The sequence below is a fragment of the Camelus bactrianus genome, chromosome 2 (assembly GCF_048773025.1).
Source record: "Camelus bactrianus isolate YW-2024 breed Bactrian camel chromosome 2, ASM4877302v1, whole genome shotgun sequence".
Taxonomy (NCBI): domain Eukaryota; kingdom Metazoa; phylum Chordata; class Mammalia; order Artiodactyla; family Camelidae; genus Camelus; species Camelus bactrianus.
In genome coordinates, this window is record NC_133540.1 from 106,867,748 (window position 1) to 106,891,410 (window position 23,663).

At 41.9% G+C, this 23,663-nt stretch overlaps 1 protein-coding gene across 16 annotated transcripts in view; it reads left to right on the forward strand.

Annotated features, from left to right (window-relative positions):
• Positions 1-23,663, forward strand: part of APBB2 (amyloid beta precursor protein binding family B member 2) — a 332,397-nt gene that overhangs the window by 115,358 nt on the left and 193,376 nt on the right. For 13 of the 16 annotated variants that reach the window (XM_074348829.1, XM_074348805.1, XM_074348824.1 and 10 more), the window contains one exon: positions 2,619-2,735. The exons of the other annotated variants lie outside the window; for them this stretch is intronic. The gene's annotated coding sequence lies outside the window, so the exon portion shown is untranslated. The remainder of the gene's footprint in view (positions 1-2,618; positions 2,736-23,663) is intronic. 16 annotated transcript variants of the gene reach the window in all.

The following is a 23,663-nucleotide window of genomic DNA, read 5'->3' on the forward strand; positions in this document are numbered from 1 at the left end:
ACCTGAGGTGGAAGAGTGGGGCGGAGAGTGAGTGGAGATGCCATCCTTGCTGTCTGAAGGGGCATCACACCAGGAAGTCTCAGGCAAACATTATGGCCGGCTCCGCTCTCCTCCTTTTCTTGCCTTTAAGATGACTGACTCCTCATTTTCATTAGGTTAGTCATGCTAGAAGGGGTCTTTGAATTGAAGCATCTTAAGAAGCCTTGTAGGATAGTGGGTAGTGGTTTCATTTAATGACGTGATGTGTAAACCTTTGGAAGGGTGGGCACCTGAGACCAAGGATCATTTTAAGAACATTCTTCTGAATCTCGTGCTTCTGTGGTATTCTTTGGTGCTAATAAGTTCTACTGTGGGCGTGTGTACCTTCCAGATGCCCCTTTCCTGTGTGTTTATTTACCTTAAAACAAGGTTAGACTACTTTCATTGTAGACAGTAGCATGATGGAAACCAAGATTTTCAGGATCGCTGTCATCAAACCTTTTGCACGTCAGCTCCTTCTCAGTGAAGAGCCCCGGCAGCTGTTTTACCTGCAATATTGATGTCGTTTGCTCTGTTGTCGCCAGCATCCCAATTTTCACCTGCAAACTTACTATAACAAGATTGATCTTTATTCTTCTAATCCTGATTTTCTTCTAATATCAGATGGTTATAGGGATCTTACTCCATCCTCACCTCCTCCCTCTTTTACTCTCAACCTTTCTCTACTGACTCCATCCTATCCGTATGGACTTCCATTAGCACTTATCCCTTCTAACATCTGGTCATTCTCCTTCCTCTTCTCTTTCACTTGTCCCGTTATTTCTGCCTCCACCACTTTAGTGAAGCCACCTTCAATCAAGGTGGCCAGTGACTGTTTACGTGTCCAATCCAAAGGTAGACTTTTCATTTCTTTGTTCATCTCATTGGCTGCCATGGTACCTCTCTGCCTTTCTTCCTTGGTGTTTTAAGACCTTTTTCCTCTGTCTGTTCTATCATTGTTCATGTTCCCTAGGGCTCTGCTTTTGGCAGTGACCCTCTAATCTTCTGACTCTACCCATATTCCTTCAGGAATATCACCCACTAATCTAATTTCTGCTGCTTTCCATGTCATGACCATTTGCTTTTATGTTTTGCTCAGGTTTCTTCCCCAGACTTCACACTCAGGACCATCTGGGTGTCCCCACCTGAATCTTCTACCTCTCAATTTCTAATGCATCAAACTAAACCCCTTGACTTCCTTATTAAAACTTGTCTGTTCACCAGTGTTCTCTACCTCAGTTGTCACTGCCATCTACCCACATGTCAGTTACCATGTTGTTCTGCTTTTAGTGTCTGGATGTGTCCCAAGTACTAATTCTTGTCTCCTTTTCCCTTCCCCACCTCCTTCCACTGCCCTGATCTTCACCCTTCCTCTCCTTCCTAACGGCCAAACTGGCCTAACTGGTCTCCCTGCCTCTACTCTGCCCTCTTTGAGTCCACCCAGAGAGAGTAACGGATCCGAAACCCAGTAAACCCAGTAAATCTGTAACCAGTCTGAAGCTCTTGAATACGTGTACAAGATTACAGTCTGGCTCCAGGCTTCTTTCCTGGCCTTACCCTGGAGAGTCCAGCAAAACTGAATGACACCGTGCACTTTCTTCCTTCTTCCTTTTCCATTATCTTGTCTCCCATTCCCAGCTTGGCTGAGTCCTACTCAGCCTGAGGACATGCCCACCATCCCTTTTGCTTGGAAGTCTTCTCTGACTTCTCCATTTCTGGGCTGCTTGCCATGAATCTCAGTCATTGCACTCATCCTACTGCCCTTTGGGGTCGGTTTTGTGTATTTCTTGGTCCCACTAGACTTTGCTTTCTTTAAAGACAGAGACAATGTCTTACTCGTCTTTGTAGCTCCAGTGCCGAGCACAGTACTTCGCATATAGTAGGTGTTAAATGTTTTTTTTTTTAAATGAAAACTTAATAAGGACAGTGAGTCAATTTGATGTCTACAAAAATGGGCAAAGATAATTTATGCCTCGTAGTTACGTTTAGGAGGGGGCACAAAGAGGGTTTCTAGGATGCTGATAGTGTTCTGGGTTTTAGTCTGGTGTGTTTAGTTTAGGAAAATTCACTGTCCACACATGGTATGTGTACTTTTCTATATTTATGTTATACCTCATTGAAAAGTTAAACAAAATCAATTTGATGTCTTCTCTACCCAACACCAAGAATTTCATTTTTCCTTTCAAGCTTTTAGAGTTTTTATAAGATGTTAGTTCAGATGTCACCACAGAGAACCAGGCTAGTGCTTTTCCTTAGTTAAGGAAGAGTGAGATGGAAGAGCATCAGCAAAGTACGGGTGGGATTGTCTGGTCTTCGAAAGAGGGTCAGTGGGGCCAGCCCTGATGGGTGGACTTGCAGTGACCTGCGCTTCTGTCACATTTAGTGCAGGGGCCACATGCTAATCATCAGCCAAGCTCTGTGCCTGCCGGCAGTGACAGGGAGACTTCATCTCTGATGTGACTATGAATAATTCATAAACCTGGTTATCTGGAAATTTGTGGTCATCATTATCATTTTAATGAAAAATGCAATCATTATCCCGAATCTGTTTTATTTCTCCTTTTTTTTTTTTTTTTTTTTTTGTCTCCCCTCCACTACAGCTTAACCATCTCAGTCTTTCGTGAGTACTTGGAAACTGCTGGGGCCCCTGCTAATGTGCTGACTGGTCACTATGGGCAGACGGTACCCGGAGGCTCACTGTCATCCGGGCAGCTCATGTACGTATGGGATTTATCTCTTTCTTTTTTCCCTTTAATTTCCATCATAGAGCATTGCAGGGTACAGAACTGGTGAAGGCTTATAAGATATACATGAGAGTGTTTAGAAATGCAGGAGAATGGATTGCTCTAGGGTGAGGTTTTAATATTGAATGACGAGAAATGTTATCTAAATTTGGATTTTTATAATCCAGTGGCCCTGGAAGACCAGAAGTGTATATCAACCATCTCCCTTTTCTGTTTCAGTGCATCTACTCACACACTATATAACGTTTGAAACAATAGCGATGCCACAAATTAGAAACATTTCCCAGTGATTTGTTAAAATTCTCTTGATCTAAAAAAATTCTTGGACCCAGAAGAGAGGTCCTCAGGGCACGTCATTGTCAAATACGTGTCGGGGAGGGTGTCCCCGACTCTTACTGGTTAACGTTCTCCAACAGAGGAAACTGGTTCCCTCAATGGTGACTTTCTATGTATCACAACAGTTAAGTTTTCCCAGTAATGGTCTTTGGGGAATGGCTACAAACGCAGCCTTCTTCTATTCGTCTCTACCCTGGTTAACTTAGGAGAAAGATGGTTATTGCCCATTTAACGATCTCTTTTACTTCTGTAGAGGATAGTCTGTCTCAAACGTTAATTTTTGCTCCCTTTAGTCTTTCAGCCTTGGGCCAGCTGTTTAGATGTTTACTTGCTTTCGTTGCTTCCCTTTGGACCCTTGGGATTTTTGGCTTCAAATCAGGGGCGTGTTTGGGGCAGTTCCTCAGAGTGCCTCTGCTCCCCTTTCCTTTCTGCGGTTAGGTTTATTTAAATTCACCCGTAAGTCCCATTTCCTTGTACATTTCCAGTTTTTCCTTCTTAGAAAAGAGAGAACCACCCTCAAACCCTCCCACAGACAATGGCTTCTAAAATAAGCCAGGTGCTTAGAAGCAGCCCCAGAAGGGAGAGCTGACAAGAGTGTTCAGAAGGACCGCCAGTGTTAGAGCCGGCGGGGGTGGGATCCGCGGCTTTTGCTCACATGCTGTAGTGTCCCCCAAGGGTATTACGGTATTACTCAAAAACTGGCAGTTTTCATCTATTTCATCCCATAAAACAGAGGTTGGCAAAGGATGGCCCATGGGCCGAATTCAGCCCATGCCTGTTCTTGTAGGAGCAAACAGTAGTTTTCATATTTCTAACTGGTTACCTACATAATCTGTTTTGCCTCTTGGTCCTCAGAGCCTCAAATATCTGCAGCCTGGCATGTTAAGAAAAAAAATCGGCCCATTTCTGCTGTAGAAGAAAGTTGGAAGGCAGGTTTTACCATTAAACCATATGAAATAGTTAATATTTGACTGTTTTTGACCTACAAGAATGCTGGTTGCTTACGGTGCAATCTAATATATTCTGAGGAAATTCTTTCAAAATGGTTAAAATATTAAAGTTTGTGTTCTTGGAGTGAAAGGAGTACATTTCCTTGGAAAATTCACAGATGTGGTCCTGCTCATTTTTAACCACCGTGGTGAACGATTCATCGTCTGTCTCCTCTCCAGAGCTTTCTAAAGTGCTCTGAGCTGCAAAGCCTTGTGCTATCACGTTGTTGAGAGGAAGCACTTCTTTTTCACTTGACTTAATTCTTACTAAGAGTCTCTAGGAGAAAACTGTCTTCTTGTCTTACCCTTCCTGGGGGCTAGAAACGAGCTAGCCATCCCCAGAACAGAGATGGCTGCTGTCACTACGCCAGGGCCTCTGCTGAGTGGGTCACTCGGGCCTTTTTCTGGCGGCAAGGAGGGTGAGTGGCTGCCCTGTCCGGTGGGCCTGTGCAGTGGTCCCTCGGCCTGCAGCGTGTCTGCATAATGCATTGCTTGAACGTCCTTCCCTGCACCTGGAACGTGGTTCACCCCCTCTGTGCTTTCCGTCTCTTTCCAGTATTGCTGATCACCTTATCCAGAGCATCAACACCATCATTTATTTTATGCGGTTTGTTTTCTGTTCTCCCTGCCTCCCCTTCATACTTCCCTTTTCCTGGTTATTAAATAAGATTTGCTCGTTGAAACCTCCAGCTGACATTCTTTCGTGGCCACTCTCAGTGGTAGGAAACATTAACCTCAACTGCTCTGTCTCCTGTCACCTAAAGCCAGAAACCTTAGATGACCGGGGCCTCCAGGCCAGACTAGGTCTGAATAGGAAGTTCAGACATGAATAGTTCCCTGGAGAAAGGGAACTATTTCACGGGAATAGCGTTCTCTGGAGTTTATGATTTTGTCATTAAGTGTGATCAGAACCCTCAGTCTTGAGTTGGAAGTACATACTGCTCTGAATTGTTTTTGAAGCTTGCATGGCAAATGGGATTTTCTGGATTTTCTTTCTTTATGTTTTGGGACCATTGTTCTGCCTTTCAAGGCTGTCTTTTTTCAGGACAGGATGCTGTTCTTTGGTGAAATGTGGAGTAGCATCCAATTGAGCACCAAAATACGAAGTCAGTAAGGGGGAGGGTATAGCTCAGTGGTAGAGCACATGCTCAGCACGCATGCAGTCCTGGGTTCAATTCCCAGTACATCCTTTAAAAAAAAAAAGTCAATAGCTAGAGCTGACCTCTCCTGACTTCATACAGATCTTTGTGCTTGCACTAAGACTAGGGTTAAACTACCCTGGAAATTGCTAGTAAGACTGCATCCGTATTTATTTTTGTTTGCACTTAGTAGTTCCCTTGTGCGAGTGCAGCTGCTGTTGTAACCCCGGCCGTCAGGGTCTGGACTGTTGGAATAATCTCCTGCCCTCTGGCCTGAAGTCTCTCTCCCTGCAAGTTTGACTTGTGTGTAGTGGTCAAATGAATCTCACAGAAGCGCAGCTCTGAGCATATGATTTCCCTGCTGAGAATGTTCAGTGCATCCCCACTAGTCCAGAAGGTCACCCTGACGTTTAGTCCTCCACATTTTCTTTCACGGCTCTTTATCAGACCCCTGACTACTGATAGGTTAATGATCCTGCCTGTTGTTGGTAGTAGCCTCACTCTCAGTAGGTGTCCTATCCTTGCCCAGGCATCCGCTCCTGCGGAGACACACCCTTTGCCTTTGAGTCACTGCGCGGTGCTCTGCTCGTGCTGTGCCCTCTCTGGAACGTGGCTCCACCAAAGGATGTGGACAACCTGCTGAAACCCTCCCCTGGCTTTAGGGTGCATCAGAGTTGCTGTCTTTCCCAGAAAGCTTCCCTGGATTCTCAGCAGGAAGCCCATGTTCCTGTAGCTCTTAGTCTCCCTCCTGAAGCTTGTGTCTCAAATTCCTCGTTGTGTCTTGGCGTGTGCGTGCATGTGTATGTGTGTGTGTACTCTGTCTGAACTTTGACACTAAGCTCTGTTTCGTTTTCCTCCTCTCCTCTGTGTGTGAGGACAATGCTTCATCAGTGGTAGAAGCTCAAATGTTTGTGGAATCCCTTCGGGCTTGGGGGGGACTGGATAATAACTGTTCTCAGGAAGCCCCTGTAAGGCATTTCTCAGAGCACTTGGCAGGGCCTTTGCAGGCCAAGGCCAAGGCCGAGAGGGCGTAATCAAGGCCTGTGGGGCCGACCACGCGCTGGGCCCCACACTGCTCGCCTGTCCCTGGCTCTCCTACCTTCCCGCCCGCTCAGAGGGTGGGCATTTCCTTCCTTTCTTAAGAAATTGCCATTTAGAAAGTTTACTCAGTAACAGGCGCACATGAGTATTTCTTTTGGCCTTCCCTCCTTGACTTCCCCTGGTCTCAGTGATGGAAGACGGTTTTGTTGGTGGTTCTACAGCATGCCTCTCACTGTGTCCTGAATTTACCAGAAGTTCTTCACTGCAGACTGGACAGACTTTGGAAAGACTTTGGAAGATTTGTCTCACCATCCCCATTTCACAGATGAGAAAACTGAGGCTTGAAACAACAAAGTAACTTGTCAGAGCAAAGTTGTGGTTTGAGCCTAAGTTTATCTGCCTTCTATCTGTGTTCTTTCCTCCCACAGCCTTTCAAATGACCTAGTGATCACTTGAGTGACAACTTGTTTAGATGTCATCCACTCTCCTGTTCTCCACATCATAGCTTTTAGTAATACGTTCTTAATGGCCTAAAAGATTTGAGCATCAAAGGATGCTGACGTCCTATGTCGTCTTTTATCCATTATTTAAACCTGGTAACTATAGGTACCATGAAGTGTTCTACACATTAAGAGATAACTGTTTTTTCAGTATTACATTATCTTTTATAAAATTCAATTCTGTGATTAGTGCTGTGTGACACATATTTAAAAAATACCCATGATTGTTTTTGGCTTAAGTAGCAAACTGTAATAAAATACCTTTATTGCACTATCTCGAAAAATATTTCTAAATAAAAAATCTTGAACAACTCAATAAAATATTTTATTATTGAGAGAAATCTGGAAGGTCATGTTAATCCAGACAGTGAGAAAAATGCAAATCTAACGATGTTTGTAAAGAAAGTCCAAGTGACAGCCTAAGAAGAATAAGGAAGAATAAAGAAAAAAGTGAGTTTATAAGAAACAGCCTGTCATGTTAAAACTTCTGTAACATTTTCCTGTCAATATCTATTTTTAATTGCAATATTAAGCTCTAAGAACATTGATTTAAATCTGTATTTGTTTGTCTAGCTGATTAACAAAGCCTCGGGTTTGTGTTTCTGGGACTTGTTTGTCTTTATTGGTTTCTAGAACTACCTCTGGATATTTATAAATTTTTTTGTTCAAAAAAAAAAGATAACTGTTTTTAACACTGTTTAATGCTTTTCTATACTTGCAATATTGTCTCTTAGTAAATTTATTTGTTCTGTTTATTTACAGAAATAGGATAATGTTATACATTGTATTTACTCAACAAAGTGTCATAAATATCTTTGTAGAACCAGTAGCAACTCAAAAGTAGCTGCAGCCTGTGGTGGACTGATTTATGCGGCATTCCAGAGGGCAGCAGTGAGGCAGGTGAATGCAGGGAGGCTGATTCCCCTTGGTATGAGGAGGAAATTTTTATCGTGCTTCAAAGATGCTGGCCAGGACACATTGAATTGATTTTCTCCATCCATTAACAGATCTCAGCTCTCAGTCTGAAAAACACTGGCCTAGAGGTTGTGAAATACTGGAGGGTGTGCCTGGGCAGAACTGGAGTTTCCAGAAGTCGGAGGTGGTTTCTGAACTCAGCTGGGTTTGAGGAAACACTGGGAATTTGAGTTAAGCCCAGGAGCCTGAGACCAGTGCCCAAGCTCACGTACATCCAAGTGGGTTTCACTGCCCAGAACAGTCAGGCTGTGATGTGGCATCCCTGGAGAGGGGCTTTTTGCTCTGGGTTTAATTGGTTTTCCTCGTGTGGGAGGAAGTCCTGCAGTATTGTCCAGATGCGGTGATCACACAGAGGAGACCCTGGGGAGTCTCACCATTGTAGTAATAAGATTCCATGAATGAAATGTGGATGTAGGAGTTGGGGAAGGTTAAAGGGAACAAGATTTTAAAAATACACTGATAAGCTTTTTTCTGTCCAAGAAAAAAAAAAGGATCCATACATTTTAGAAAATGTAAATATGAAAAAGCACAAGGAAAAGAAACCATCCTTAACGTTTTGCATGTCTTTGTAATCTGTGTGTGTCTATGCAAGTGTCTCTACTTTTATGTTAAGCATTATTGTGATCATCATCTCATTTTATGACCTACTTTTTGTCACATAATTCATCATGGAAATTTCTGATATTAAGTATTCTAGTATGTGATTTTTAATGGTCTTATACGTTATTACATTGCATGGATGTATCATAATTAACAATCACCCACTGTTGAACATTTAGGTTATTTCCAGTCTAGATTAATCATTGCTCATAATTCTTTTTTTCTCCTTAAAAATATGTATAGATGTGAAGTGGCTCCGTTGAAGGGTTGCTTGCACATTTTAAAGACATTGCTATACACGTCCAAATTACTCTCTGGAGAAGTTTTATGTACTTCCATTCTATCATTCTTGTGTGAGGGCTTTAGAAAAAAACACTTTCCAATATGATAGATGAAATAGGCTAGATCTTCATTGTTGTAGTATGCACTTTCTTACTTTTTCTTAATATTGGGGCTTAATTAAAATAATTAATTTGGTTTATTTAAACTAAAAAAACACACACAGAGTTTTTTTTTTAAATCTGTTCAGAAGCTGAAAATCAGCCACATTAAATATGTGTAATGCAGTGTAAAAAAAGTTAATTTGACTTGTGTTGATAATGTGGCTTGTTTTAATTATATGTAGTTTGTATTCTGATTCTTTAAAGTCTGATTCTTTAAATTGATAAGTTTGCCAGGTTTCTTATATGACAGTAGCTTGGGAATTTAATTAAAATATAAGACCAAGTCCTTGGACTTAGAACTCAGGATTTAAACATGGGCAGCCTTGTGGGAGAATCCCCAAACTGGGAGATGGGAGGGTGTGGGTTCTGCCTGGCCCTGCCACTCCTGGCTGACAGCATAGACAAGTCATCAGAACCAACTGAGCTTCACTTCTGACTTCTATAAATTGGGGAGTTGGACTGGATGATGTTAAGACAACCTCTAGTTCAAAAATTCTACAGTATTTGCTTTTCAGAAAAAGAACTGCAAGTGAGACTTGGCTCTAGGGAGAACCAAGTCAAATGCAGAGCAAATATATTCAAAACATAAAACTCAAAAAATTAATGAATAGTAAAGTAGTGTTTGATCTTCGATTTTAACTGCTTAAAATATCTGCAAATAGGCCAAGACAAAGAGCATTGAAATGAGAGTGATCAGAGCCAAGTAAATAAAGGTAATCCGCTTTACTACATAACTGCAGTGACAACAACACAAGTGCTTTTTTGCATGATAGTGTTTTGGTTTATTTAGTTAGTTTAGACAGGTGTGTTTGTACCTGTTTTCTGGTGTAATTGTGTAAATGATTCTGATAGAGTTCTGAGAACCATATAATGTAATTAGGTACAGAACCTACATGTATTAAATGCTCAATACATACATATATATTGTATATATATAAAATACATAAAACATATGTAAATGAATGAATAAATGAACGCTTACTTGAAAACTTAACTCAGCATTGATGGGGAGTAGGGGGTATTCCTCGCATGTTGCACTTTCTCTAACGCACATGGTTCTACTGCTCTAGTTGTGTTCAGGGTAGCCTCTCTCTGAACATGATAGGCCCTCTTATCTGCAGCCACCTGACTTCATCAGCCCTTTCACCCAAGTCTCCTTAGTGTTCTCCTCTGCAAGCTGGGAAGCAGTTCTTTCTAATGCCCTGCTGTGTTTTGGTGTCAGTTTCCTTTATTTGTGTCAAGGCTGAATTATGAACTACTCCTATTCTTCTACTTACCTCCTGTATTAGTTTCCTGTTGCTGCTGTAATGAATTACTGCTAAGTTGTTGACTTAAAACAACACAAACTTACTCTCTTAACAATTTTGGAAGCGAGAAGTCTGAAAGGAGCCTTAGGGGGTTACCTAGGTGTAACCAAGGTGTCGTCAGGGCTGGTTCCTCTTCAAGGCTCTAGGGGAGAATCTGTATTCCTGACTTTTTCAGCTTTCAGTGACTGCCTTGTGGCCCCTTTCTCCACCTTCAAAGTGGATCACTCCCATCTCTGCTCACATCGCCTTCTCCTCTTTTGCAGTCAGATCTGCCTCTGCTTCCTCTTGCAAAGACAATTGTGATTGCATTTAGGATCCACCCAGAACATCTGGCACCTCTCCCCATCTCAAGATTTCAACCTGATTATAGCTGAAGAGTTTGTTTTTTGCCCGTATAAGGTAGCATCCACAGTTTCCAAGAATTAGGATGGAGATATCTTTTGAGGGGAGGGGATGACATTTTTCAGCCTACCACACCTCCCTTCTCTCTTTCCATCCTGAACTTTTTCCTTTTCTATTTACTACCAACTATTTGCTGTTATAGGAACACACACATGCACACACACAGCAGTTATTGCATTTATCTAGAGAAATGTTAGATTCCTCTCAAAGCAGAGAAACAACTTCATGTCTCAATTGCTATGCCAGATACTCTAACCCAAAGGGTAGGGCTGCTTATTACCTAATAGAGCTAGGAGGCAAGGTATAATACAGAGGAAAATATAAAGAAGCCCCAAATTCCAATCACTGTTTTGTTGACAATCTCCAACATCTATTAGAACAAACCCTGCTTATTAGCTGAATCATAGTTTCTACCCAAACTATCTTTCAATTCATGAATTCCCTCTTTGGCTATATCTAATCTGTCTCTGAACTTACCCATGAGGATTTTTGCCCCACCCTGACCCCAAGTGAGATGTAATTCACACACTATAAAATCCCCCCTTTTAAAGTTTAAAATTCAGCAGCATTTAGTATATTCATGAAGGTGTACAGCCATCATCACTGTCTCATTCTAGAATGTTTTTCTTACCCTGGAAAGAAACCCTGTACCCATCATTAACTGTCACTCCACATTGTTGCCCTTCCTTCTAGGAAACCATGACTCTACTTTCTGTCTCTATTAATTTGCCTATTCTGGACACTTCATATGACTGGAATCACATAATATACAGTTGGCCCTCTGTATCCCCAGGTTCCACATCCATGATTCAACAAACTGCTGATTGAAAATATTTGGAAAAAACTTTCCAGAAAGTTCCAAAAAGCAAAACTTGAATTTGCCACATGCTGGCAAGCATTTACATAGCATTTACATTACATTAAGTATTAGGAGTAATCTAGGGATGATTTAAAGTAAACAGGGTATGGGTATGGGTATCCACTAAGGGTCCTGGAACCAATCCCCTGTGGATACCAAGGGATGACTATATGGCCTTTTGTCACTTAATATAATGTTTTCAAGGTTCATTTATGTTATAGTACTTACCAGTACTTGATTTTTAAAAAATTAACGTATAGTTGATTTACAATGTTGTGCTAATTTCAGGTCTACATCAAAGTGATTCAGTTATACATACATGTTTATGTCTATTCTTTTCCAGATTCTTTTCCATTATAGGTTATTACAAAATATTGAATATAATTCCCTGTGCTATGCAGTAGGTCCTAGTTGTTTATCTATTTTATAATGTATATCTGTTAATCCCAAACTCCTAATTTATCCCCCCTCCCCCAGCTTTCCCCTTTGAGTACTTCATTCTTTTCTATTGCTGTATAATGTTCCATTATATAGATATGCCACATTTGGTTTATACATTCATCAGTTTATGGACATTTGAGTTGTTTCCACTTTTTGCTATTATGAATAATATTGCTATGAACAATCATGTACAAGTTTTTGGGTGAACAAATGCTTTCATTTCTCTTGAGAGTGTGTGTGTACATTTATATATATATGTATGATTTATACGCATATATGAGTGGAATTGCTGGGTTGTAAGGTAGCTATGTCTTTAACTTTCTGAGGAGCTGCCAGTGTTTTACAAAGTAGCTGAACCCTTTTACAACCCCACCAGTAATTATATGAGGCTTCCAGTTTCTTGACATCCTTAGCAAACTTATTATTGTCAATCTCTTGGATTATAGCTATCCTAGTGGGTGAGAAGTGGTATCTTACTGTGGGTTTGATTTACACTTACCTAATGACTAATGTTGCTGAACATCTTTTCAAATCCCTTGTTCATTTTTAAATTGGGTTATTTACCTTTTTTTCCTTAAATTGTAAGAATTCTTTCTATATTTTGAATACTACACCCATAACAGATTTATGAATTTTTGGCCTATTCTATGGATTGTATTTTTCTTTCTTAATAGTGTCCTTCAAAGCACAAAAGTTTTATACTTTGAAGAAGTCCAATTTATCTGGGTTTTTTTTTTTTTTGTAATTTTGATGTCATATCTAAGAAACCATTGCCTAATCCAAGATGTTGAAGATTTACTCCTATTAAAAACATTTTTTTCTTTGTTTGCTTGTTTGTTTTTAATGGAGGTACTGGGGATTGAACCCAGGACCTTGTGCATGCTAAACACATAGTCTACCACTGAGCTATACCTTCCCCCCAACTCCTGTTTTTTTCCTAAGAATTTTATGGGTTTAGTGCTTACCTTAGGTGTTTGATTAATGTTGGTGTGTGGTCTAACTTTATTCTCTTGCATGTGCATATCCACTTGTACCAACACTGTTTGTCAAAAGGCTGTTCTCTCTCATGTTAGGATAGGCTTTTCATGTTCTACAGTGAAACCAGATGGGTTTTGATAGGGATTGTGTTTAATCTTTAGATTATTTTGGGAAGTAGTGTCATGTTAATAGTCTTCCAAGTCTGTGTACATGGATAGCTTTCCATTTATTCAGGTCTCCTTTAATTTCTTTCAATGATGTTTTGTAGTTTTAGTGTACAAGTCTTGCACTTCTCTGTCAAATTTATTCCTAAATATTTTATTCTTTTTCATGCTATTATAAATGGAATTTTTATTGATTTCATTTTCAGATTGTTGCTGATGCATGGAAATAGAACTGATTTCTCTCTCTCTCGATAGAACAATGTATCTAAGGATATATATATATAGAGAGAGAGAGAGATCTTGTTTCCTTTCCCCTCCTTCTCACACTCTTGGAATTCTAGTAGATTTTTCAAATTCACCTACTGTCCTTCCATATTATCCCATTTTTACTTTATCAGTTGTTTAAATATATTTTTAAAGTCCTTTCAGACTGTTGCACTATTTTTAGCTCTGGGGGTGCAGATTTTGCCATTTGCATTAGCTATTTCTTATGGCGGGTTTTTTTTTTTCTTGTTTGGTGTCAAACTTTGACTCCGAGGGCCTCTTCGGTGGGGGCTGCTGAACATGGGAGTTCCATGTGACTAGGACTGTGGGAACCCAGAGGAGTTTCTCATTTGCCTCAGTCAGTATCCATGGGTCTCACTGCTTTGGGACCAGTGTTTGTGTTATTTTCTTGGCCTGCGGCCCTGACACTCCATGGAGATTAGGTAATTGGATACTATACCTCCATGTGGGAGCAGTCTTAGAATTTTGATTTCCTGTTGGTGAGGTTTAAAAAGTTTGTTTTTATTTATTTATTTTTACCCCATCCCCAAATAAAAGCTTCCTTGCAAAGCCTGGGGATGGGGGGCATGAATGTTTTCGACGTCTTGTTTTACTGAAGGGGCAGCCCTGTATGACTGCCAGCATTGAGCTCATAGGTCAGCTCTAGCTGGCCAGCTTTGTGGGCCCTGTGATCTGTTCGTCCCTTTCTTCCCTGTGGGTCATCAGTCTTAGCCCCTAGATATTAAGGCTCTGTCATGTTCTATAAGCCTTTAAGTCTTCAAAATGTCACCTTTCTTCACTGACTTTGATTTCCGTCTTCAGTTCTGCCCAGGGATTTATTTCTCATGGTTTTGACTTTTTTTTGTATTCAAAAAATAGTTAGTTACATCTTTTTCAGTTTTTCCATGTATTTGAAACAGGCAGCCTTCCTTTGTCATTTTGGCTCATCGTTATCGACTGGAAACTTTACCCCTGCAGTCTGATTAAAGGATTTTTAAAACCTTGGAATCCCCAGATTGCGATCCCTGATTTCCTCAGAACTTTAAACATAAATGAGTGTTAAGTGAATGGTAGTTCAGTGGATGGGTGTTCTGCAGATCCTTTTACTGGGTTGCCTCGTACCTGATTAACCACAGTTGTGTAGGGCAGTGAGGTGCAATCTCTTCGATGTTCACCTCATTCCTTGTAGAACACCGCTTGCTGCGTGTGTCTCAGAATCAGTAGGTTAGTTCTAGATTTTTACGTGGCGTGTGAACCCAAGCTGTGTATTTTTAGGTGTTAATAAATATGGAGCTTATTTCATGCCCTAGGAAATAAGGTTCTATCTTGATATTAACAGTAATAAAAAGAAGGTTACTTCTATATATTCTTCTGTCTCTAGAGACAGAAATTAAAGTTCAGTAGTCCCAATTAAAATCCCTTCTTTGTAAATTTTTGCTTTTTTAAAAAAAATCTTACCTATAATCTGCTGTTTCTGAGCTAGAGATTGGAAATATTGTTTTGTTGTGATTAAAAAAAAAAAAACCAAACTCCTTTTCACATGGATGCTCTGGATCTGCAGGAACAGAAAGGGAGAGCAGAACTAAGAAGCCTGTGTCAGAGCTTCAAGAGTAGGGATCAACATTCTGGAAAGGCGCCTGCCTGGTGTCTGTATTGCTTGTGGAATGAGCCTCTGGAAAGAGTCTTGTCTCTTGTCATAGACTAGCTTTCTGGCTCCAGGGGAGCCTGTTTGTCGAGTGTGGTGACTCCCTGCAGACCTCACACCCAGCATTCTTGGGATAACTGTAGGGTGTTCTGAGCAGCCTTTTCCCCACACTCATGTGAAGAGGATTGCGATGGTGGGGCTGGGTTAGCCTTCAATATATGCAGACAGGCTTTGACTCAGGGAGAGATGAGAAGGATGTGTTGTCCTCAGGGAGGTGGCCACACACTTGCTGCTAATGGAGTAACTGGGAAGAACTGCCCCTGCCATTGGGAGCTTAAGACCCCTCTTCTGGGAGTAGCCTCTGGAAAGGAAGAGTCAACTTTATGGGACAGTTTTGAAACCAAAGCAAATAGAGTTATTTTTCCAGTTTTCCTGGACACTTGCTCCGGTGTACAAACCTGAAATTGTACTCAGGGGAAGTGAACTCTGATGACTTGAATGAAGACCACAGAAACCCTTGCACAATGAAACCCATAGAATTCTGAAAAAAAGGACTTGGTATGTTTCAGAGTTGCAAGATATGTCATTTTATTGTACCTTCTTTTTTGAGTATGAGTCTGTGTGTGTGTGTGTGTGTGTGTGTGTGTGTGTGTATAGAGTTTATAGAAATAGGAAATAGCAACCTTGCACTATTGAATATTCTGTTGAGAATGTTTTGTTAAAGATGCATCTGGACTTTTTAGTTATTCTCTTTCTTTCAGTTTTAAGGAAGATACTTAAATCCATGGGATTAAATTTGATTTGTCCTTTGAATTCTTTCCGAGGAGTGTCCAATTATGGGAAAAGTGGATCCTCATCTCGTCGGGTGTAAGAACATTCCTCAAAGAGCTTAAGTTGCATATTGCTTATTTGGAACTTGATGCCAATAAATCCACCCTGACTTGGCTAAATCATGCATGCCTGCTACCATCATATCCTTGTGACTGGGGCTTGGTCAAGGGTAAAGACGATTTGCTGAACATCAGGAGAGAGAAGCTTTTTGTTTTTTGAAATCACTGTTCCTCACACGGAAGGGTCCAGTCTAAGTAAATCTTGAAAGAGGCACCCCTTTTTTCTGGTTGAGGAACACAGTAGAGTTAAGGCCGGAGGGGTGACCAGAGCCAATAGATGGATTGATGTTGTACCTGCTATACTGGTAATGCTTTGCTGGCTTCTCTGGAGGATTGAGAAGAGTTACATATTGTCCTCAAAGAGTGTATGTTTTCCTATGTAGACATGACCAAAGGTAGTAACTGCATCAGTTAGCATCAAATTATATGACATAGCAGTTTAGAGGAGAGGAAGGCCAGTAAAGACATATGTGATCAGTGAAATTCAAGGACTGAAAAAACAAATTTAGAGAGCATCTTCATCCAATAGGACACAAAGGTCTGGGAATGAGTTTGATTCTGATTACGTGGTTGGCAGAGCGGCTATGGGATTGCCGGTGCCTTGGGTGGTATTGGAAGGGCACGTGAAATGGGATGTCGTGGAGGGACCTGATGAAGTAGGGTCACATGGGAAATGTCCAAGGGAGTGCATATCCTGATGAGAACAAAGCGTGTTCAAAATAGGACCTATTTATATTATTAATGACTAACACTTGCATAGCCAGACACTGTTCTAAGTACTTCATGTGCATTTTTTTTAATGCTGCCAGCAATTCTCTGTGACAGGTGCTTCTCTCGCCACTCAGTTATAGATGAGGACACTGAGGCACAGAGGAGATAGGTAACTTACTTAAGGCTGTGCAGTAAGTGGTGTAGTTGGGATTTGAAGCCAGGCTGTCTGGCTCCAGGGTGTGTGCTCCTAACTACTGTGCTGCTTGCTTCAGTCAACATGAGAAGAGTAGGAAGGGGTTTCAAGCAAGAGAAGTTGTTGGGGGAGAGGAAGTTCCCAGATCAGGATTGCAGGGGGCAGGTCCCAGGAATGCGGTGTCTATTTGGTGGCCACACTGAAGTGTTGGTGATACAGAGGGGAGTTAGTGGTTCACTCCATCAAGCCCGTCCTGGAAGCAGGGTGGCAGAACTAACTGTCTGGCTTCTGTGTGCTGGGCCCTGGGAATAGAGCAGCGAATAAGGTAGGTAAGGTCGCTGCTCCCTTGGAACTTGCGTCCATTCTGGTGATGGAGACAAACCACAGGAAAGATACTCAGCAAGGAAGATGATTATGGGCTGTGGTATGTGCTGTGGAGGAATAAGTTCTGTGATGGAGAGTTACTGAGCAGGGCTCACGTGACACAGGGTGACATAGAGAAGATGTCTCTGAAGAGCTGATGTTTGATCTGTGATCTAAAGGATGGAAAAAGCCCAGCCACGTGAAGAATTGAGGAAAGCTCATCCCAGGCTGTGGGAATAAGGACAGTTCAAGGGATGAAAAGGAGGCCAGGGTAGCCTCAGCATAACGGGCTTGGTGGGGCTTGGTGGGGCTTGGTGGGGCTTGGTGGGGCTTGGTGGGAGGTGAGGTTAGAGAAGGAGGTGGGGCTAAATCAGACCTGAGGGCCTTGGTAAGGAGTTTAGATCGTTCCCTGAGAGTGGTGAGAAGCCACTGAACGATATGTAGGTGGGTGGCATGGTCCCATGGAAGACCCAGGGTGCTAAATAGATACACTTGTTTGAGCAGGCAGGGGCAGGGAGGAGGCTGAGAGCAGAGGGGAAGCAAGATGGGGAAAGAACATTTTGGATGTTTCTACCCCATCTGGTATCTTGAAATTTTGAATCGCAGCTAACGTGGCCTTTCTGCCTGAGGAAAGATGAGCCTCATGCCATCTAAAGCTTCTTAGAACTCAGGTTGTAATGAGAACTCACAGTGGTAAGACTTGATATCCACCTTTTAGCCATTTAACCGTCAATTTATACCTATTTATATGTAGAGAGAAAAATCAAAGCATATGACCCTAAAGATGAAACATTTTTTGTTTATTTGCTTTTTATAGACATTGGAATTTATCAAGTATCACTTTATATGTATATGTATATGATGTGAGGAGCAGAAGACACCTTGGAAATACTGTAATTAATTATCTTCTCTATTTAATGAATGACTTATTTCCAAGATAGAGACTCAAAATGGAGACACAATTAATTGTTAATCACTTAGTACCCATATCCTGCTCCATTTTTGCTGATAGAACTTGGATTTAATTCAGGGTGGCATGGCAATCTGCCTCAGACAGTAGGTTGTAATGATCTAAGCCAACACGCAGGTCCTGACCCATGTCTTTGGAGCATTCCTTATGGCTAGTGTGGCCATGTTGCCTAGCCCTGGCTGGTGAGATCTGAGAATAAGTCCACTGCGGTGGCGGTAGAGTTTCTGAGAAAGCATTTATTGTCCTGATAAAACCTGAGAAATGAGTCTGTCAGTGCCCTTCATTGCTTTCTCCTACTTTCTGCCTTGAATGCTGATGAGATGTATGAGTGCCCAGCAGCCCTCATGGCACCATGAGGTGACAAGCAGAAAGGAAAAGCCAAGAGCATCATGGAGATACCTTCCCTGACATTGTTCCTGTCAAACCAACACGAGCAGCCCTGAGCCTTCCCACTCATTCCTATTTGTTGAGTCCACTGTTTGTTCTGGTTTCTGAGATTGAGAGGTGAGTGCAATGCTAACTGAGACAAATTCGAAGAGCCGGCATTACGAGCCTTGTCCTGTGTGCTGCGATGGCCTTCTAAATGTTCCTTGGTATTCGGTATGACCTTTAACCTGTGTGAAAACAGTTTCTGAAAAGGAAATTCTAACTTGTATTAAAAGTTGTTCACAGTTGAAAGTGATGAGTTGTGGACTTAGAAATATAATTTTCGAAATAAATGAACTCGTCTGTGTGAACCTGCTGTAGCAAGTACCGTGGAGCCATACTTCATGGCCAGTATCTTTCTTATGGCCTTTTTTATGATAGCCTTAGTCAGTGTTCTGGTGAACTACATTGTGTATATTTATGGCTTTATAGGAAACTGTAACAGTACCAAAGGTAATGGCATAAATAGTCTGACTTCTTAAAAATGTGAAGCTCCAACAGACTTTATTGGATTTCAGGGTAATGGTATTATTAAATTTTCTGCTTCTTTTCAAACTTTTTTTATGGCTGAGTTCCACCCTGGCAGTTTTGAGAAATTTGGGGGATGGTTCTGTATTTCTTTGGAAAAAAAAATTATCCTGGAATTCTTGATTGCTGAATTGAGGGAGAGGGGAAATAATTTGGATTTTTTTTTTTTTAACCATCTTGGCTTTGGGTGTAGCACTCAGTACATTGTTTTCTATGTGGAAAGTAGAAATGGCTCTGTGGTAAGCACTATGGGGATAATATAAGGTATAAAATAAAATTGTCTTTTTTTTTAAATTGAGCTATAGTCAGTTTACAATGTTGTGTCAAATTCCAGTGTAGAGCACAATTTTTCAGTCATACATGAGCATACATACATTCATTGTCACATTCTTTTTCACTATGAGCTACCACAAGATCTTGTATATATTTCCCTGTGCTATACAGTATAATCTTGTTTATCTGTTCTATGTATGCCTGTCAGTATCTACAAATTTTGAACTCACAATCTGTCCCTTCCCACCCCTCTCCCCCTGGCAACCACAAGTTTGTATTCTATGTCTATGAGTCTGTTTCTGTTTTGTATTTATGTTCATTTGTCCCTTTCTCCCTTCCTCCCTTTCTCCCTTTCTCCCTTCCTCCTTCCCTCCCTCCCTCCCTCCCTCTCTCTCTCTCTCTCTCTCTCTCTCTCTTTCTTTCTTTCTTTCTTTCTTGATTCCATATATGAGCGATCTCATATGGTATTTTTCTTTCTCTTTCTGGCTTACTTCACTTAGAATGACATTCTCCAGGGACATCCATGTTGCTGCAAATGATGTTATGTTGTCGTTTCTATGGCTGAATAGTATTCCACTGTATAAATATACCACATCTTCTTTATCCAGTCACCTGTTGATGGCCATTTAGGCTGTTTCCATGTCTTGGCTATTGTAAATAGTGCTGCTATGAACATTGGGGTGCAGGTGTCTTTTTGAAGTAGGGTTCCTTCTGGATATATTTCCAGGAGTGGGATTATTGGATCATATGGTAAGTCTATTCCTAGTCTTTTGAGGAATCTCCATACTGTTTTCCACAGTGGCTGCACCAAACTGCATCCCACCAGCAGTGTAGGAGGGTTCCCTTTTCTCTACAACCTCTCCAGCATTTGTCATTTGTGGATTTTTGAATGATGGCCATTCTGACTGGTGTGAGGTGATACCTCACCAGTGGTGGTTTTGATTTGCATTTCTCTGATAATTAGTGATATTGAGCATTTTTTTCATGTGCCTATTGATCATTTAAGCTGTTAGGAAAAAAAGGCACTGTAAGTCACAGGATCATCAAATTATAAAGAGAAAGGAATTTTAGACATCATCTAGTAACATCTCACTTTTTTCATAACCATAGAACTTGAGACCTAGAACAATTAGTCATTCATTAAAATATAAAAATACATGTGGTTACCCTATGCACCCTCTTCTTTAATGAAAGATTTTTCCAAAGGAACAAGGAAACATTGTTTATATAACTCAAGGGCCCTCACAAGAAAGCTTTATAAGCCATCTGTTCTGACTGCTTCATTTTACAAATAGGAAACTGAAGCCCAGAGAGGACAAAGGTTATTTCTTTGATGTGGGCCAGAAAGTAGCTCTTGAGCAGGTAAAGTCAGCACCAAAAAACCTAGACACGTTAACATCTTCAGTGCTGTCCACTGGAATCCAGATGGCAGATGGATGACCTTGGGCAGGTCAGTATTTGAGCTCATCCTTGAACACTGGTTTGGCAGGCACTGGCAGGAGGCAGGTATCCCAGGCAGAGCCACTGGTAGGAGCCTGGGAGTAGGCAGTTTCAGACAGTTCAGGAGAGAGTGCAGAGCCTAGTCTGGTGCCCCTTTGGGATCAGGTGGTAGAGGAAGGGCTTATGTCCATAGAGATTAGGGACAAGTTCAGGTCTGTTTGGGCCAGTGCATGGAGGGCCTTGAAAGCCCATCAGTGGAGTAGGGATTTTATTTGGCAGCCAACAGGGTGCTCTTGAAAGAACAATGATGACGATGACAGCTAACATGCAGCACTGACTGCACTACCACCGCCACCATTCTAAGTGTCTCATGTGTGCTCACCTGTTTAATTTCCATGACAAGTCTTTCTCTGATACAGGTATTCTCACCTCATTTTACAGTTGAGGGAACAGGCACAGAGAGGTTAGATGACTTAGCTGAGAAGACATAGGAAGTTATGGAGACAGGATTCAAACCCAGGTCTGGCCCTAGAGTCCCACTTTCAATGGTCCAGAGTGTGGCATGGAGGTGATGAAGGTGATGGGTTCTCTTAGGAAACTGAATCTGTAGGAGGGTGCAGGAGGATTGGAGTGAGGGCAGAAGGGCGATCAGGAGGTGATTAAAGACCTCCAGGAGAGTAATAAGAGCTTGGCCTAAGTGACGGCCGTGGAAGTGAAGGGAGAATACAGATGGGTTAGTGGTGCCAGGTCCCCAATTGCATATGGGGACTGGGAAGGGACACAGTCAGGAATAACTGAGACGTCACTTGAATGCCTGCCTAACTGGATTAGGGAAGTTTGATGGGAAGGTGGTGATTTATTTTGACAGAGCCCTCTTTTTTCACTAGCTTTTAATCTGAGAAAGCTATCTGGGAAAAAGATCCACGCAAGTGCGTCCTAACAGATTTCTGAGTTGGTGGACCCTTTCCAGCTCATCTGTCTTGGCGTGGTGTTGGGCCACAGTAGATCTGAACAATTTTTTTTTAAGACATTTTGTGGCTTTCACAATTCTAAGACCGCTGTCCTCTTGCCAGCTTAAGAATACTGAGTGTGAGAGCAGGAGAGGTGGTGGGTGTGGTTCTGCATCTGGGAGTCGCCTTTGTTTCAGCTTCCCTGGCTGTGACTCTTGCCTTCCGCTTCCTCCTGCCCGCCCTTGGGTTTGGACAAGGAGGGCTGATTGTGGCTGGAGATAGAGGAGGATGTGGTGTTCCTTTGTGAGTGGACATCCTGTGTTGAGAGGAACGCCCTCTTCCGATGGCCTCCGCCTGCCCGCGGGTCAGGGCTGAGAGCAGTGTTCTTCTCTCCTGCTGCCTCTTAGAAAGGCAATCTTGGCTGGGCAGGTCTTCCCTGAGACCTCTAACTGCAGGTCCAGATCAAGGCCCAAGAAGGGACAGCAACTGTTGCAAGATTGGTAGCTGATCCTTGTGGGAAAAAAAAATCTTGAAGCAGATGAGAGAACTTGGAAATGACTACTTGGGTTTATGTTTCATTGCCATCCTGCAGTCTGGGGTGTTTCCTTCTCCCTCTCCTCTTCTTCCTCTCCTCCCTCCCTCTCTTCCTTCTCCCATCCTTCCTTCCATCGTTTCTTTTTCCTCTGTCCCTCTTTTTTTTTCCCCTCCTTAATCAGCAAAGTTGTTAATTGTGCAGGGTCAGTAAATGTAGTTGCACACATTTTTGTCTTTGATTTTGATTTTCCATCTTGATTTCTAAGGAAAAGTAACAAGGCAAGTCTCATAAGCATTGGTTGCATGTGGAATTTGTACAGCTCACACTGTTCTAGGTGGGGCTACATGGGGAAGATGAAGGGACTAGAAGACTGGGCCAGCCCCATCCTCAAGCCCCTTAAAAGCCATTGGAAAGACAGTGTGCACATACGGCTTCGAATTCTGGTCCAGTCCCTAGCAGAAGGTCCATGCATGAGTTCTCTTGTCTGTCATCTGTGAGATGAAGGAGGTGATATTTGCTTCGGTGGGGTGTTGTGACACACAGATGAGACAGCATGTCTGGAAGAATACTGAGCACTTATCTGCCTGTTATGATCTAATTAACAATTTCTGTACCTTAGGATGATCCCAGAAATACTAGAGGGAAAAAGGGGGAATCGGAATAGTGTGTTAAATTGCTTTATGCCTTGTAACCATGTTATTATTATTTAAATTAAAATTATTGTTAAAATAATACCCTTTTTATTTTTGAAGATGAGAACTGAAGTTCAGAGAGGTTGAAAACAAAATAGTATCACCACCTGCTGGATGTGTGACTGGGGCAATTAATCAGTATCTGACTTTCTGTTACCTCATCTATAAAATGGGAATAGTAGTAATTCCTTCCTCATAGGGTGGTTATCAGGATTGAAATGGTTTATGTATAAAGCCTTGAGGCAACACCCGGCAAACAGTTGATGTGATAGAAGTATTAGAAATTACTCCTATTCAGACAATTTCCAAACCTCTTTGAAGCCACTATATGGTGGAATCAGGATTGATTCATATGCATTATGTGTTGAAATGGGAGTTAACTACAGTTTTTGAGATGTAGAGTGGATTTGGTTTTCACGGAGAAGGATTGGGAGAAGTCCAAAGTGGGGAGGGGAAAGGATTTCAGGAACGTGGGGAGACTGGGAGAGCTGCAGAGATAATTAGGAGGCAGATCAGAGGGAAGGTTCTGTGTTGCTCTTGTTAGGCGGCTGAAGAGAAGCCCTTTCCTGACTGCCTGGTTGTGACCCTCACCTTCTCCTGGAAACAGTAGGTGATGGATTGCTAAGCTCTGCACATGGATCTTTGGAGTGGCTGTTTCATCACCTCCTCCCTCTTTCCACTCCCTGGAAGAGGCAGTTGAGTAGAATATAAACTAAGTATTCTTCAATCAGTAGACCAAGTTTGGAGCCTGGGACGTGCAAGTTAACAGCTGCCTGATGTTTCGCAAGTTTCTTAGCCTCACTCTCGCTGCTCTGTGTCCTGCTTGTGAAACGAGGAACGTAATGGT